The sequence below is a fragment of the Acomys minous genome (assembly GCF_964271855.1).
Source record: "Acomys minous genome assembly, chromosome: 1".
Classification (NCBI taxonomy): domain Eukaryota; kingdom Metazoa; phylum Chordata; class Mammalia; order Rodentia; family Muridae; genus Acomys; species Acomys minous.
The window spans coordinates 62,910,788-62,924,661 of NC_140483.1; the positions used below are offsets into that span (position 1 = coordinate 62,910,788).

Genomic DNA, 13,874 nt, shown 5'->3' on the forward strand with positions numbered 1-13,874 from the left:
ATGTGTGTCAGTGTCCTGCCTCGAAGGAAAATAGAGGCAGACGCCATCCATCCAATGAGTGCTTTGTAAATCACACTTGCTTAAAGTGTCACCCAAGATTTTCCTATAGAGGAGGTTGGTGGCACTACCATATGCCAGCTTGGGTCTGAGCCAGAGACACACACTGGAAGGCTTTAACATTCCAGCCGTCTCCTCCTGCCTGGCAAAAGGGGGGCAAAAAGGAGGCAAAAAAAAAAAGCACTTTTTGTATGTGGTCTAAGTGGGCAAGTTATTTGTACACAATGGGAAGTTGAAATTTCATTTCCACATGAAATTAGTGAATAATGCCTTTCAAAACTCGTTGAATAAGCGTGCCCAAGACTCCGTCAGCATCCGAAGTCTGTCCAGGACGCCCACCATCTGGATGGAAATGGGATCAGTTATCTAGCTGCTTTGGCAGGGGGTGGGGGAATCAGAGGTGGGGCGTGGCCAAGGGGGAAGTGTCTGGATACTGTACTGAGGTTTTGGTTATTTCATCAGGACTTTGATGCGAGCCAGGTTTGTCTCTGTCTGATTCAGAGCTAACATGTACTGGCCTAATCCACTGCACGGCAAACATAAGTTCTTTGATCTCCATATGTCTGGCTAACATGTATGTGCTTAATGCTTTTGAAGTACTGTTTTTACCTTCATCATTATTTTTCATACCAATTTTCAAAACATCCCCATTTGTCAGGACTCAGTTTTGGGGAACTCACACAGTAGATGGCTTTGGTACACAGCTGTGTCCATAACTATGGACTATGGGACTCCAAAATTTCAGTCTCAGTTCAGTGAGAATGAATGTATAATTTCTTTCTAAAATTTGTAATTTATTAAAAAGTTTTGATAATTATCTACTTACCTATCTTATCTACTGCTACCTGAAAGATGAGCTGTGATTTGGGAAAATTTTTACTTTATTATTTAGGTAGTGCCTTTTGATAAAGTAAGGCAGGATTATCTTTAAATAGAAGGACATGAGTGATATGCCTTCATATAATTATTAAAGTTCAGATCTGGAAGCCGGACTCACAGAAGCCGATGGAAACATCTCCTAGGTGAGTATGAATTTTTTACTTGCAAAAATCAGATTTGTGCCAGTAATCCATTATGCCTGTTTTTGATCATCAAGACAAATGTGAGTGAAAGCTGGGTTTGGCCTTATCCAAGATGTGTTTGCTTCTGTTGAACATGCATTGGAATTTAGCACATGAACAGAGTCTAAATGAAAAGTAGCAGGAGTTGAAACAAATTGGTTAATGGGCTGTAAAGTGATTGGTTGGTTTGAGAACTTGGGGAATATTAGAAAAGTCAGAATCTAGCTGGCACACTCTTACCTCACTTATCCTGCAGTGTAATTCTAAAATGGAAGAGAGGGACGTGGGATGAAATGAATTAGCAAATGGGTCACAGAAACTCAGGGTGCTAGATTTGAGCAGTATGCTATTTCAGAGAATATGTTTCTAAACACCAGAACTTTGTGCTTCATGCTCTTACGTTGCATGCTTTTAATGCTGCATGCTCTTACGTTGCATGCTTTTAATGCTGCATGCTCTTTGCTCACTGTCATAAAGAGACCTTTAGCTGGAGTTTGTCAGTCCTTTCCAATCTGAGGCACTCATCCAAACTGTGTTGCTTTTATTGGAATTCTGCTTGTAACTTTATTGTGCAATTGATACGTGTTAATTAATTTTGAGGCAGCTGCTCATTAAAGTTTTTTTTTATGACATATAAGCGCTTATTTTGAATATGCCAAAAATATGATACATTGAATGGCCTTTGATAAGTGTATTTGGCTGATTGATTCTTTGATAATGAAAGGCTTTAAGAATCTGATGTAATTTGTTTTAATGCTCTTAAAAATAATTTTTATTTCCAATTATGTGTTTATGAGGTAGTGTAATATATATATATATGTATACATATATATCTGTGTAATATACTAATATGCACATAGTTATGGGGAAGCATGATATTTTGATACATTCTCTGCACTTTGAATTCATTGACTGGAATGCTTAACTGCACACAAGAAGCTGGGGAATTGAGTTTCTCTCAAAAATAGAGTAGAATTTGGGTAAATCTCTACTAATTATAGGAACATACATGTGTACAAGGTTTCAGTTCAGTGTTAGTGTTACATGTGTATTGTTTTGTTATATGTATTATATCTGTGATATATAATATCTATTTTTTATTATGGACTCTCCTATTAGTTTTATGCCTCGTCTATGTAAACAAACAGCAAAATTCATATGAATCAGCATATGCACACATGCATATATTACCAAAATCCCTTGTGAATCAGTCTTGGGAATAAACTAACGATTTCTGAAAGTTTTGTTACTATAACTTCACACACACATACACACACACACACACACACACACACACACACACACACACACACACATACACACAAACAAGATAGAGAGTCTCACTAGTAGTAGCTCAGTCCTAGTGTCGAGGATCCTCAAAAAGGATGTGTCTCCATTTCAAGTTGATTCTCCTCAACCTCACCCAAGTGTTACTTGGGCTCTTGCTGGGGAACACAGTAGACCTTCGTGGTCATATAAGGTTTATTCATGAATGCCCCCTGTCTCTGGGCAGAAACTGTACAAGGCTATTCTGACTGACTTCAGTCTCCAAGGAGCTGTACTCCACAGTGGCCACTAATACCTCACTAATACCTGGGCTCTGAAGTTGCTGACACAGGGTTTCTCTGTGTAGCCCTGCCTATTCTGGATTCACTTTGTAGACCAGGCTGGCCTTGAACTCACAGAGGTCCACTTGGCTTTCTTAGCTTCAGCCAATGGGCACATTTCCTGGTGAGTTTCTGACTTCTGTGATCCTTGTGCCTAGCCCTTGAGTTGTCTTCCAGGACAGCCTTTGACTTGAAATGTGCAGAGTTAGTTGACAGTGCCTACCTCTGAACTACCGCCTCAATGAGCACTTTTTGACCATGTTCAAATAGGAGCCTGAGGTTTTCTATTCAGTGGAGTTGGTGTCATCTTCGGTGAAGGTCTGAAGTCCCCAGACTTTTCTGTGTGTCTGTGGCACTGGTACCTAAACCCAGGCCTTGTGTATGCTACCACTGAGCTGTGTCCCATTCTAACTCCCACATGCCTTTCGCTGGATAGTATCTTCATTTTTCTCACCTCTAATTTATTGTGTTAATTAATATGTTAAAATGAAATGCCATTTTCCTTTACTCTTATATTATGTGTATTAGACACTTTTCTTCTCATATTTCCTCAGGAACATGTGGAGAATTAATTTTAGGTTTAATAAGACTTTTTGTGGTGCTTATTGTTTGAGAATGTCATGCCTGCATGGGTTTTGAACAAACATATACTCATATTCCCTCCCCATTCACTCCCTTCCCCATCCCCCACATGACTTCCCTCTAAACCACATATACTAATTTTGAAACCCACCAACTGCCTGTGTGCGTGTTAGTACAGGGCTCTCCATCAAAGTGTGGGTACTCTATTAGGGGATATGTCCCTGAAGAAAACTGCCTCTTCCCTCCTCAGCATCCACCAGTTGCCAAGACTTCCTCAGTTGGAGCTACAACTTCATGACTCCCTCTCCATCCACACTGGGGTTTTGACTGGCTGTATATTCTGCAGGTCATGTGCATGTTGTCATGGTCATTGTCACTTCTTATTGCAATAGCCCTGTCAGGAAAACAGTCTCAGTGCTGCCATCCATTACTTCTGGCTTTTGTGATCTTCCCTTCCCTCTTCCATGGTGATCCCTGAGTCTGAGGAGGAGGGGATGTGTTATAGATGTCCCATTTAGAGCTGAGCATCCCATGGTCTCTGATTCTCTGAACTCTGAGCAGCCGTGGATCTTTGTATTAACCACCATCTACTGTAGATAGAAGCTTCTCTGTTGAGGTGTTGAGATGTATTCATCTGAACTCAGAGACCAGTTTAATACTTTGTCTCATTGTCAGAATAGTAATATAGGTTCTTCCTTGGGACCTATGGCTTAACCGTTCATAGGCTTTTTTTTAATCAACCTATATTTTTATAGAGCCTAAAAACAACTGGTAGGGTGTATATACTCAGTTCTCATCATCCATAATGTTAAATTTGCTAAAGTCACCTCCAATAACTGATTGACTGAACAAACAATGAACCGTTGCTTCTATTGAAATGCACTTAGTCTCTTGTGACAGCTAGTCACATTTAATCAGCCAAAAATTAGTCTCAAATCCATTTTCAGTTTTTATTTAAAGGTGAATAACTTAATAGACACTGCTGATTTGTTAACATGATATCTGTACCAACAACACTGTGACCTGGATACGAATGCGGCTGATTGCCTCATGCTCTGCAGCACTAGATGCACATAGTGCCAGAGAGCTCCTCAGCACCGTGTCGGAAGCATGCCAGTCAGTGAAGTCACTGAAAGTGTGCACACGCCGACAATACACAGGAGGTAACACATCACAGAAGAGTTCCAGTTTCTGTTACTAGTGAGAGGTGGACAGCGTGCCCTTCTTTGACTTTTCAGCCGGGAGCATGTACAAAGCCCCTCGTGCTTTCATTGTCCCTCCTGCAAGATCCCAGAGAAGTGTGATGAGTAGTGGTGCTGATGTTGCTCATTTCCTGTATCCAGGAGGTAGTTCAAACTGTGTGAGTAGTGAGGGTTGACTAACTGGCCACTGAGATGGAAGCTGAAGTCCAGGAGAGCTTGAGCCCAGAAAGGATCTATCAAGGCCCTCATGTACATCATGGGATGTGACCTATAACTCTTGATTGATGCTCTAATTGTTATTTGACTTTAGGGATGTTTTATATCCATCTAAAAAATCTGTTTTAAGGAGCTCAATTGACTCATGTGCCTAAATATGTTCATGGTATTGTTTTCCTTTCCTTAACACTTGTAATTCTTCAAAAAGTCAAAGTTGGTCTTTTCAAACATCCAGGGAAATATGTGCAAAGTAAAATTTGATTTTGATTCTTCTCTTGCCTACCCCTAGGACAAGTTGCTTTCTTTCTTTTTTTTTAATAAAAAAGTTTGCTCTATTTTATGTTTAGACAATTTACATATTCAATTAAATTCAACATGACAGGCATACCCAATGACTAGTCCTGTCTAGCTTCTGTTGCACCAATAGTCAATGGAATTGAAACCAAGTCCAGCTGTCACAATCATTGCCTCGGAGGAGTAAACCATGCTGGCGTCTCTCAGAACGCAGAGACAGTTCTGCTGCTGCTGCCAGACCCAGAAGGCTGAGTTCACGTGTCCACCAGGAAAAGTGTCAGTACCCATCAGTGGTGATGATTATATCTGCTCACGGGTGGCCTGCCTTGCCACAGTGTCCCCACAGTCTTAAAATAACTGCGAGCTTCAAAATGTGTACCATTTGCGTTAGGAGCCAACAACTTGAGATATTCCAACAAAACCACCTCAGAGCTCTGTGCTTAGTACTCAGGACTCAGGACTCAGCACTGGGGCTGGGTGAGTGGAAGCTCTGATTACTCACCTAGTAGAGAGAGAACTCATAGAGCTTTAATAAGACAGTGTCTGTCGAAGCTCGAAGGCTTACGGCTGCCACACGGTTGTGGCATACTATGGTGCCAGGTGCCTGTGTAAAAATGATATCTAACTCTACCAAGTCACCAGGGTGGTCTGTGAGGTACCTCATCACCTTGCACTTGCTAAGTAAGATCCTCAGCAGTTAAGTGCACTTCATGCCACACATCTAAACTGATGAGAGAGGAGCCATCTGTACCCAACAGTTTGAGCATTCTTATAAATCCAAGGTTATAAATTCTACTGCTGAAATTCAATGCAATGTGTGTGTGTGTGTGTGTGTGTGTGTGTTATGTGTTATGTGTGTGTGTGTGTGTGCATCAACAGTTACAACCTAAAAAAGTAGAGATGCTAGCCAGAATGTGAAAATAACTTCATTTATAGAGTAGCCATTGTGCTTATTTGAAAAAACTGAGCAGTTTACAAAATCTAGCTTCTGATGGGCACAGGGCTCGGTGTATAGACCATGGTTTTTTTTCACAGTCTTGTGTCTGCCATATTGATTTGTAGTAGGTCAAGGACTGTCATGTTGAGAGAAGGATTACAAAAGATTACATTGTCATCCTTTCCTCTCCTTCCCTCCATCCCTCCTTTCTGCCTCATTCCTCTCACCCCAGCCGCACACTGGCCCAGGCTGAGGTTCACCGTGTGGCAGCTTTCCTAGTGAGGGGCTGCTACCCATCCTTGGACTCATGTAGCAGAAAAACTGGCTGGTTGAATAGATTTTGTGCTGCTGCTTCTGCGAGTGCTTATCTTGTTCTCGGACTGCTTTGTAATTGTTACTGCTTTGAAAATGCCTTTCTTTCTCATCTGTGCACTCAGATTATACAGAAGGAGACTTCTTCTTTCTTTCTTTTTTTTTTTTTTTTTTCCTATTGAGGTATATTCTTATCAGGATGTTTTTCTTCCATTTCATAAATAATGGTATTATTAGACACAGGACAAAGCTCTCCCATCCCGTGCCAAAGGAAACAATACAATGAGCATGAACAGCGGGGGTGGGGGGTGGGGGGTGGTGGTGAGCGAGACACAGCAGCTATCTCGTTTTCCTTGCTGGCCTTTAATCAATGCTTGTACTCTCTTCCAACTTCCTTATCCATCCTTTGCGGGCACTGTTTGTGAGTTTCCTTCCTTTCTTCCTTTTCTTTCCTTGACAGTAGTTCTGTTCCTTTAATTTATCAAGGTGTCACACACAACAGGCTGACTGTATTGAGGGTAGAGACACTGTCCATGGGCCAGAGTGTCTGTGGCTGGGTTTTCTTTTTCCTTTTAGACTAATGGGCATATTGCTTGCTTTTTGGCTTTTGGCTCTTGCCTATGCTTTAGTGCCTAACTTTGTCAGAAAGCGTTTGTTTCTGTTTTTGTTTTTCCAGTATGGATTAGGCTCCTAGCCAGAGTCTAAGTGGTCTCTTCCCTTAATGGAGTCCCTGTACATGGTAATCCTGTTTGTCACTGTGGCTTCTGACCGCTGGATATTTCTTACATGAGGCAATCTACACAAGCCATATTTCTTTATCACTCAGGAGGCAGAGATAGGCAGACTTCTGTGAATTCAAGGCCAGCCTGATTTACAGAGTGAGTTCTAAGACAGCTGGGGCTACTCAGAGAAATCCTGTTTCTGAAAAACAAAAACAAAACAACTAACAAACAAAAAGAATGTGAGAATTCCAGCTAGGTAGCAGCCTTTAATCCCAGCACTCCAGGAGGCAGAGTCTGACATATCTCTGAGTTCAAGGCCATCCTGGTCTACAGAGAAAGTTCCAGGACAGCCAGGGCTACACAGAGAAACCCTGTGTTTCTTAACCTTGGCTGGAAAAATAAGAGGTATGAGAATTCCTTCTATGGCCAGACCCAGGGGGCTTTCGTAGTCTGGGATTGTGGCCACTACATCTAGATCATAGGTTCTTTATGGTCTAGACAAAAGCACTTCTTTCATTGATCCATTAGTTATGGGAGGCAATTCCACATGAAGACACACATGAAGTTTTGGGAATGTCTCTGTGCTGAGAAGATTGGAGCAAAAGTGAAAGGAAATTCCTTCTAAATATTCCCAGTATCTGGTAGAAAAGCAGGTTTACAGATCCTTAAACAAGGATCTCAGAGAATAACATCTTTTAAAGATGTACTTTAAAAAATATATGTGTATGTGTATGTATGCACACAGGCATGTGGGTGCCCGTGGAAGCCAGAGAAGAGCATCACATCCCCTGGTACTGACTGTTGTGAACCACTGACATATGTCCTCTGGAAATGAAGTGAGAACTGTTAACTACCAAGACATCTCTCCAGTACTGGATTCAAGTTTTATTTACCAATTTACCACCTGTATCAGTCAGTGGCCATAGAGACCCGTCCCTAGCTGTGGTGTGTTATCATTTTTATTGGCTATCATGATCCTTCTAACCTGGGTGCTTCAAAAAAAAAAACAAAACAAAAAACAAAAAAATGAGTTATTTGGTTTGAAGGTGTTTAATTTCTTGAATTCTCTCTATATTTTTGATATTAGACCTTTGTCAGATGTAGGGTTGGTGAAGATCTTTTCACAGTCTGTAGGCTGTTGCTTTGTTCTGTTGACAATGTCTCCTGCCTTACAGAAGCTTCTCAGCCTCATGAGGTTCCATTTATTAATTGCTGATCTTAAAGCTCGGGCTGTTGGTGTTCTGTTCAGGAAGTTGTCTCCTGTGCCAGTGTGTTTCAGGCTCTTCCACATTTTTTTTCTAAACGATTTAGTGTCTCTGGTTTTATGTTGAGGTCTTTAATCCACTTGGACTTGAGTTTTGTGCATGGTGATCAATATGAGTCTAATTGCATTTTTCTACATGTAGACATCCAGTTAGACCAGCACCATTTGTTGAAGATGCTATCTTTTTTCCATTGAATAGATTTGGCTTCTTTGTCAAAAATCAAGTGACCATATGTGTGTGGATTCATTTCTGGGTCTTTGATTCAATTCCATTGATGAACCAGACTATTGCTGTGCCAGTACCATGTTGTTTCAATTACTGTTGCTCTATAGTATAGCTTGAGATCAGGAATGGAGATTTCTCAGAGGATCTTTTATTGTATAGGATTGTTTTAACTATTCTGAGTTTTTTGTTTTTCCATATGAAGTTGAGAATTGATCTTTCAATGTCTTTAAAAAATTATGTAGGTATTTTGATAGGGATTGCATTGAATCTATAAATTGCTTTTGGTAAGATGACCATTTTTACTATGCTAATTCTCTCAATCCACGAACAAGGGATATCCTTTCATCTTCTGATGTCATCTTCAATCTCTTTCTTCAGATATTTGAAGTTTTTTTTCAAACAAGTCCTTCACTTGCTTGGTTAGAGTTACTCCTAGATATTTTATATTGCTTATGGCTATCATGAAGGGTGTAGTTTTCCTAATTTCTACTGGGACTCTAGGTAAGAGAATTATAGGAGATGGGGAAATAGAAGGATCCAGAGGGTCGTAGAAACCTACAAGAAGAACATTGTGAGGGGTAGATCAGGGCCCAAGGGGGTCTGCTCAAACTATTGCACTAACCAAGGACAATACAATAGTAAACATCGAACCCCTACTCTGATCTATCCAATAGACAGGAGGACATTCTCCACAGTCATGTGGATAGAGGGGACTAACTCTGACATGAACTCTGGTGCCTCATATTTGATGACCTCTCCTTGGTGGGGAGGCCTGATGGCACTCAAAGAAAGAATAAGCAGGCTACCAAGATGAGACTTGATAGCCTATGACCATAAAGTGGGGGAGGAGGTCCCCTTTGGTCATAGACCTAGGGGAAGTGAATAGGGTGAAAGTGGGAGGGAGGGAGGAACGGGAGTATAAAAGTGATGGGATAACAATTGAGTTGTAATCTGAATAAGTTAATTAAATAAAAATTAAAAAATAAATAAATAAAAATGAGTGATTTATACCACAAATAAAAGCCAAATAAATCTCTTAAAATAGTTTTGTTAACACATTTTGATCTTTGAAAATTTCATACACGTATATAGTGCATTCTGGCTCCTCTCAGCAGCTGGCTCTTAGTTCATTCCTATGCCTGCTACTCTCTCTTCTTCTCTGCTAATCTCTTTACTGTACTCATGGCTTTAGGGTTTCTGTGTGTCCCCCAGAGTTAACTAAAGGTTGTGTGTCTAGCCGTGGGTTCGAAATTATCCAATAGAACCTGATAGGCTCACTAGTGGGCACACAACTAGATACAATGACTTCCGTACTTGTCAAGCTTATAAGATACCAACAGCTCAGCCAGCAGTAAGTAGCTGTGAATGGGGCAGGCACTGCTGAGCAATGGCTGACTAAGGCTTTTCCATGGAAGGAGTCACTTAGTGTCTGTTTCTGTTGTTTTGTAGATAAACCTTCCTCCTGACCCAGTCCACCCTTCCTGCTTCAGATAGAAGTTTTAATGAAGCCTGAATTACCCTTTTGCTTTTTGCAAATGGGCCAGGTCATAACTCATCAAAGTGTCAAGTATTAGATGAGTTTATGAGTCAGTTACGTTACATGTTGGTTAGTTGTTTCTAATACTTCTGTGTACTTTCCTCCAAACATGAATCATCTCTAGAAACAGAATGGATTTCACCCCAAGTGATGGACTCATGTTTTTATCATCAAGATATTTATTCTCGTGGCTCCTTTATTTCCTCACCTTTAAGTATTAGAATCTGTGTATAAGATCTCTTTGGATCGTCTTTCTGGTCATTATTTCCTAAACTTGTTTTCAAGTGGTCCACAATATCCTTCCTTTGAGTGTCAGGGATCTCAGCATCTACCTATCGTAATAGGTACAGGTGGCATTCCACAGAGTCCACTGAAGGCAAGTGTGTGGGACACAAAACCAGCCTGGTCTACAAAGCGAGTCCAGGACAGCCACCAATACATAGAGAAACCCTGTCTCAGAACAACCAAACTAAAATAAAATAAAATAAGATTTAAAAAAAATAACTGATGCGTTAGCAAATGAGCCCATGCTGGAACTCAAGAAACAAACACACTCGTCCAACAATCTAACCCTAATTGATAAAAACAGAGGTTATAGCTACTAACATCCCACTAAAATTGCCACGGGAAAGAGAGCTCATGTCTAATTTGTTTTAAATAGATGAAGAGAAGGGGGAAATGGAAGGAAGCCCTTCGTGCTTAGCATGGACCAGCCTTATAGATGGAGAACCCCTTGAAGCCTCTTCTGAGTCTTTGATATTCAAATTGTGAATTAAAAATAGATAGGTGATTACAATATGGAGAATAAATGAAGAAAAGGATGCAATGAAAAAGAAAACACAAAGGACATCCAGAGTAAGATTAGAACTGAGTTGAAAGGCTATGAGAGTGAGAAAAGCCTTTGGCCTGATCACTACTATAAATACTTTCCCTGGCTTTTCTTTACTCTCGTTCTCCAGGTGAGTGTCTGGTTCACTAATACCTCTATGCTTTTTGTATATGAAAGTAATTATAAGGAGGAATTCTTGTTCTGGTTTTAATATTAACTGCCTCCTGTTTTCGTTTACTTTTCTTGTCATTATAACGAAATACCCGATAAAAGCAACTTAAGTAGATTGGGTTTATTTCAGCTCACAGTTTGAGGATACAGCCTTGAATGATGGGGCAGGCATGGCAGTGGGAGTGTGAGGCGGCTGATCACATCGTGTCCACACTCAGGAAGCAGAGAGAGATGAACACTAGTATTCAGCTGTCTTTCTCCTTCTCACTTAGTGTGGGACTCCACCCTATTGGATGGTTCTGCCAATGCAGTTTACTTAACTCAGAAATGTCCTCAGAGGAAGCCCAAGGTTTACACACCAGGTGATTCTAGGTTCCGTGGACAACCAGTAGTAACAAGCTCATTGCCAAGTCTCTTTTGTATAAGGCCTAGTCTCCATTGCAGCAGCAGTAATGTGCTGTACTATAACTGTTTATAGCCAAGAGGCTTCTGCGTAGCAACTGTACTGTGAAGGCTTGGACCTCAAGAACTGTTTAATCATTTATGAATTCATAGCTTAAGGAGTTTGTGGGAGGGGTCTTACTATAGAATAGAATCTCTCTCTTTTTTTAAATTACTTTCTGGCCACCACTGAGGGTCAGAGCCGCTTCTGCCTTACATTCCCACAATGCCCTGCTTCATGGTAGGCCTCAAAGCAACCAAGACAACGGTGGGTGGGATACATGAGCCACAACATCCTTTCTTCCTCTAAGTTGCTTTATCTCAGGTATTTTGTCCCAGTGATGGAGAGCTGCCCCACACACTTCTGTAGGGCTCATTAGTATCAGTTACTATTCAATGTCCTGTGTGAAGATTGCTCATTAAGGGGCTAGAGATGTAACTCAGGACAGTGCCAGACTAGCAAGCACATAGCCTTGGGTTCAATCCCTGGTGTCATATGTTCATGGATATGATGATGTGCACCTGAAATGCTAGCACTCAGGAAATGAAGGCAGGGGGATCACAGGTACAGGTTATTCTTAATACATGGCAAATTCATGGCTAGCCTAGGCTACATAGACTCTGTCTCAAAAACTAAACTAAGCTGAACTAAAACCTCTCTCATGTAATTATTGGCACAATTATAGGAACAAAAAAAATCGCTGATTCACAAAGAGTATGCTAATAAGAAGAAGTGCATATGTCCTGTGAAACAACGTCCTCTAATTATAGTGACTTAGAAAATAGCAATTTTTTCTTTACCCCTCTCTCTCTTTGTGTATTATGTGTGTGTGTGTGTGTGTGTGTGTGTGTGTGTGTGTGTGTGTGTGTGTCTTATGGGTGTGCTGTTCTCCATGCCATATTTCTGTTTCAATTCCGGCCCAAGACCAAAGTTGATCTCTGGTCTCCACACATACATATGTGTATATATGTTCATGTGCACTTATACATAAATGCATCTACATACACTGGACACACACACACACACACACACACACACACACAATCTTACAGTGTTCTCAAGTACTGATAATGATTCCCGTTGGTAGACATCTGAGTTCATTGGGACCTTCTGTGGGAACTGCCACTAGGCAGAACAGTTGATCCCCTACCTAACTCCTCATCATGCACAGATTCCCCCAGAATTCACATACATGTAGACACAAGCCATCTTTGCTCTAGAAGACCTAATCTGTATGTTCCCAATAAAGGGAGAAGACGACTGTATCTTACCATGCATCAAACCTCACAAAAGACTCAGTAAAAACAACTGGCAGACTGAAGAGGTAAAAGCATTTGCCTTGTAAGCACCAGCTCCTGAGTTCAGTCCTATGCATCTGTGTAAAACACTGGTGTGCTGGTGTGCATTTGTAAGCCAACTCTGAGCATGCAGAGACAGGAGAGTCCCCGGAACCTGTAACACTCTGGATGGCTGCTGTACCTGACTAGGCAAGTTCCAGGCCCATCAGAGACCTTGTCTCAAACAAAACCTGGCAAGGCCCTGGAGAATGACCACTGACCTCTGTGTATGTATATATATATATATATATATATATATATATATATATATATATATATATATATATATATATATGCAGACACACATACATGTATACATATGTACACATACACACACTCACGCTTGCTTGTACATCTCCAGGGCTAAGATTCCATGCCCATTTGGTGATTTAACTGTGATGTTGTTTCAATCACTATAGTTTGTTTTAATTTCTTTTCTTTTCTTTGTTTCTTTTTTTCCAGACATGGTTTCTTTGTGTAGGCCTGGCTGTCCTGGAACTTGCTCTATAGACTAGGCTGGCCTCTGCCTCCCGAGTACTGAGATTAAAGGCGTGCGCCACTGCCAACTGTTCGACCTTTTTTAAAAAGAAACATCACCTAACTGCAGTGAGTTACTTAGGTTAAGAACTACACAGCTTTTCAATAAATATGATTCTGTTGTCACATGTGCCTTGTTGCTTTGGAATACCGAAAGCCTTGCTGTTTGAGATGGAGACTGCCATTTTCTATAAATACTTCCCTTATTTTCCTGAGCAGAAGTCAATGCTCCCTTCGTTGAATATCTGCTTTACTTAGCTTAGAGAGTTGGTAACCATACCAAACTCTTTATATGGGTCCCAGTGGAGTATCCTTTGCCCACAATGCTTGGGACAACAGGTATTTCCGACACCAACATTTTTCAGATTTTTGGAGCTTTTCCTTAGACTTTATCAGTTGAGGGTCTCTAATCTGAAATAGTCTGGATTTAGAAGGTGGAAGATTTAGGATGGTTTGATTAGGAAGGTTTATCTTTTATTGCATACAAATGAACATAGTTGACAGATCCCCCCCTGAAATGTGCTGGCCTCCATGACAGTCC

General features: G+C 40.8%; 1 protein-coding gene across 10 annotated transcripts in view; it reads left to right on the top strand.

The window, feature by feature from the left end:
• Positions 1–13,874, top strand: part of NCKAP5 (NCK associated protein 5) — a 915,906-nt gene that overhangs the window by 354,406 nt on the left and 547,626 nt on the right. The window lies entirely within an intron of this gene.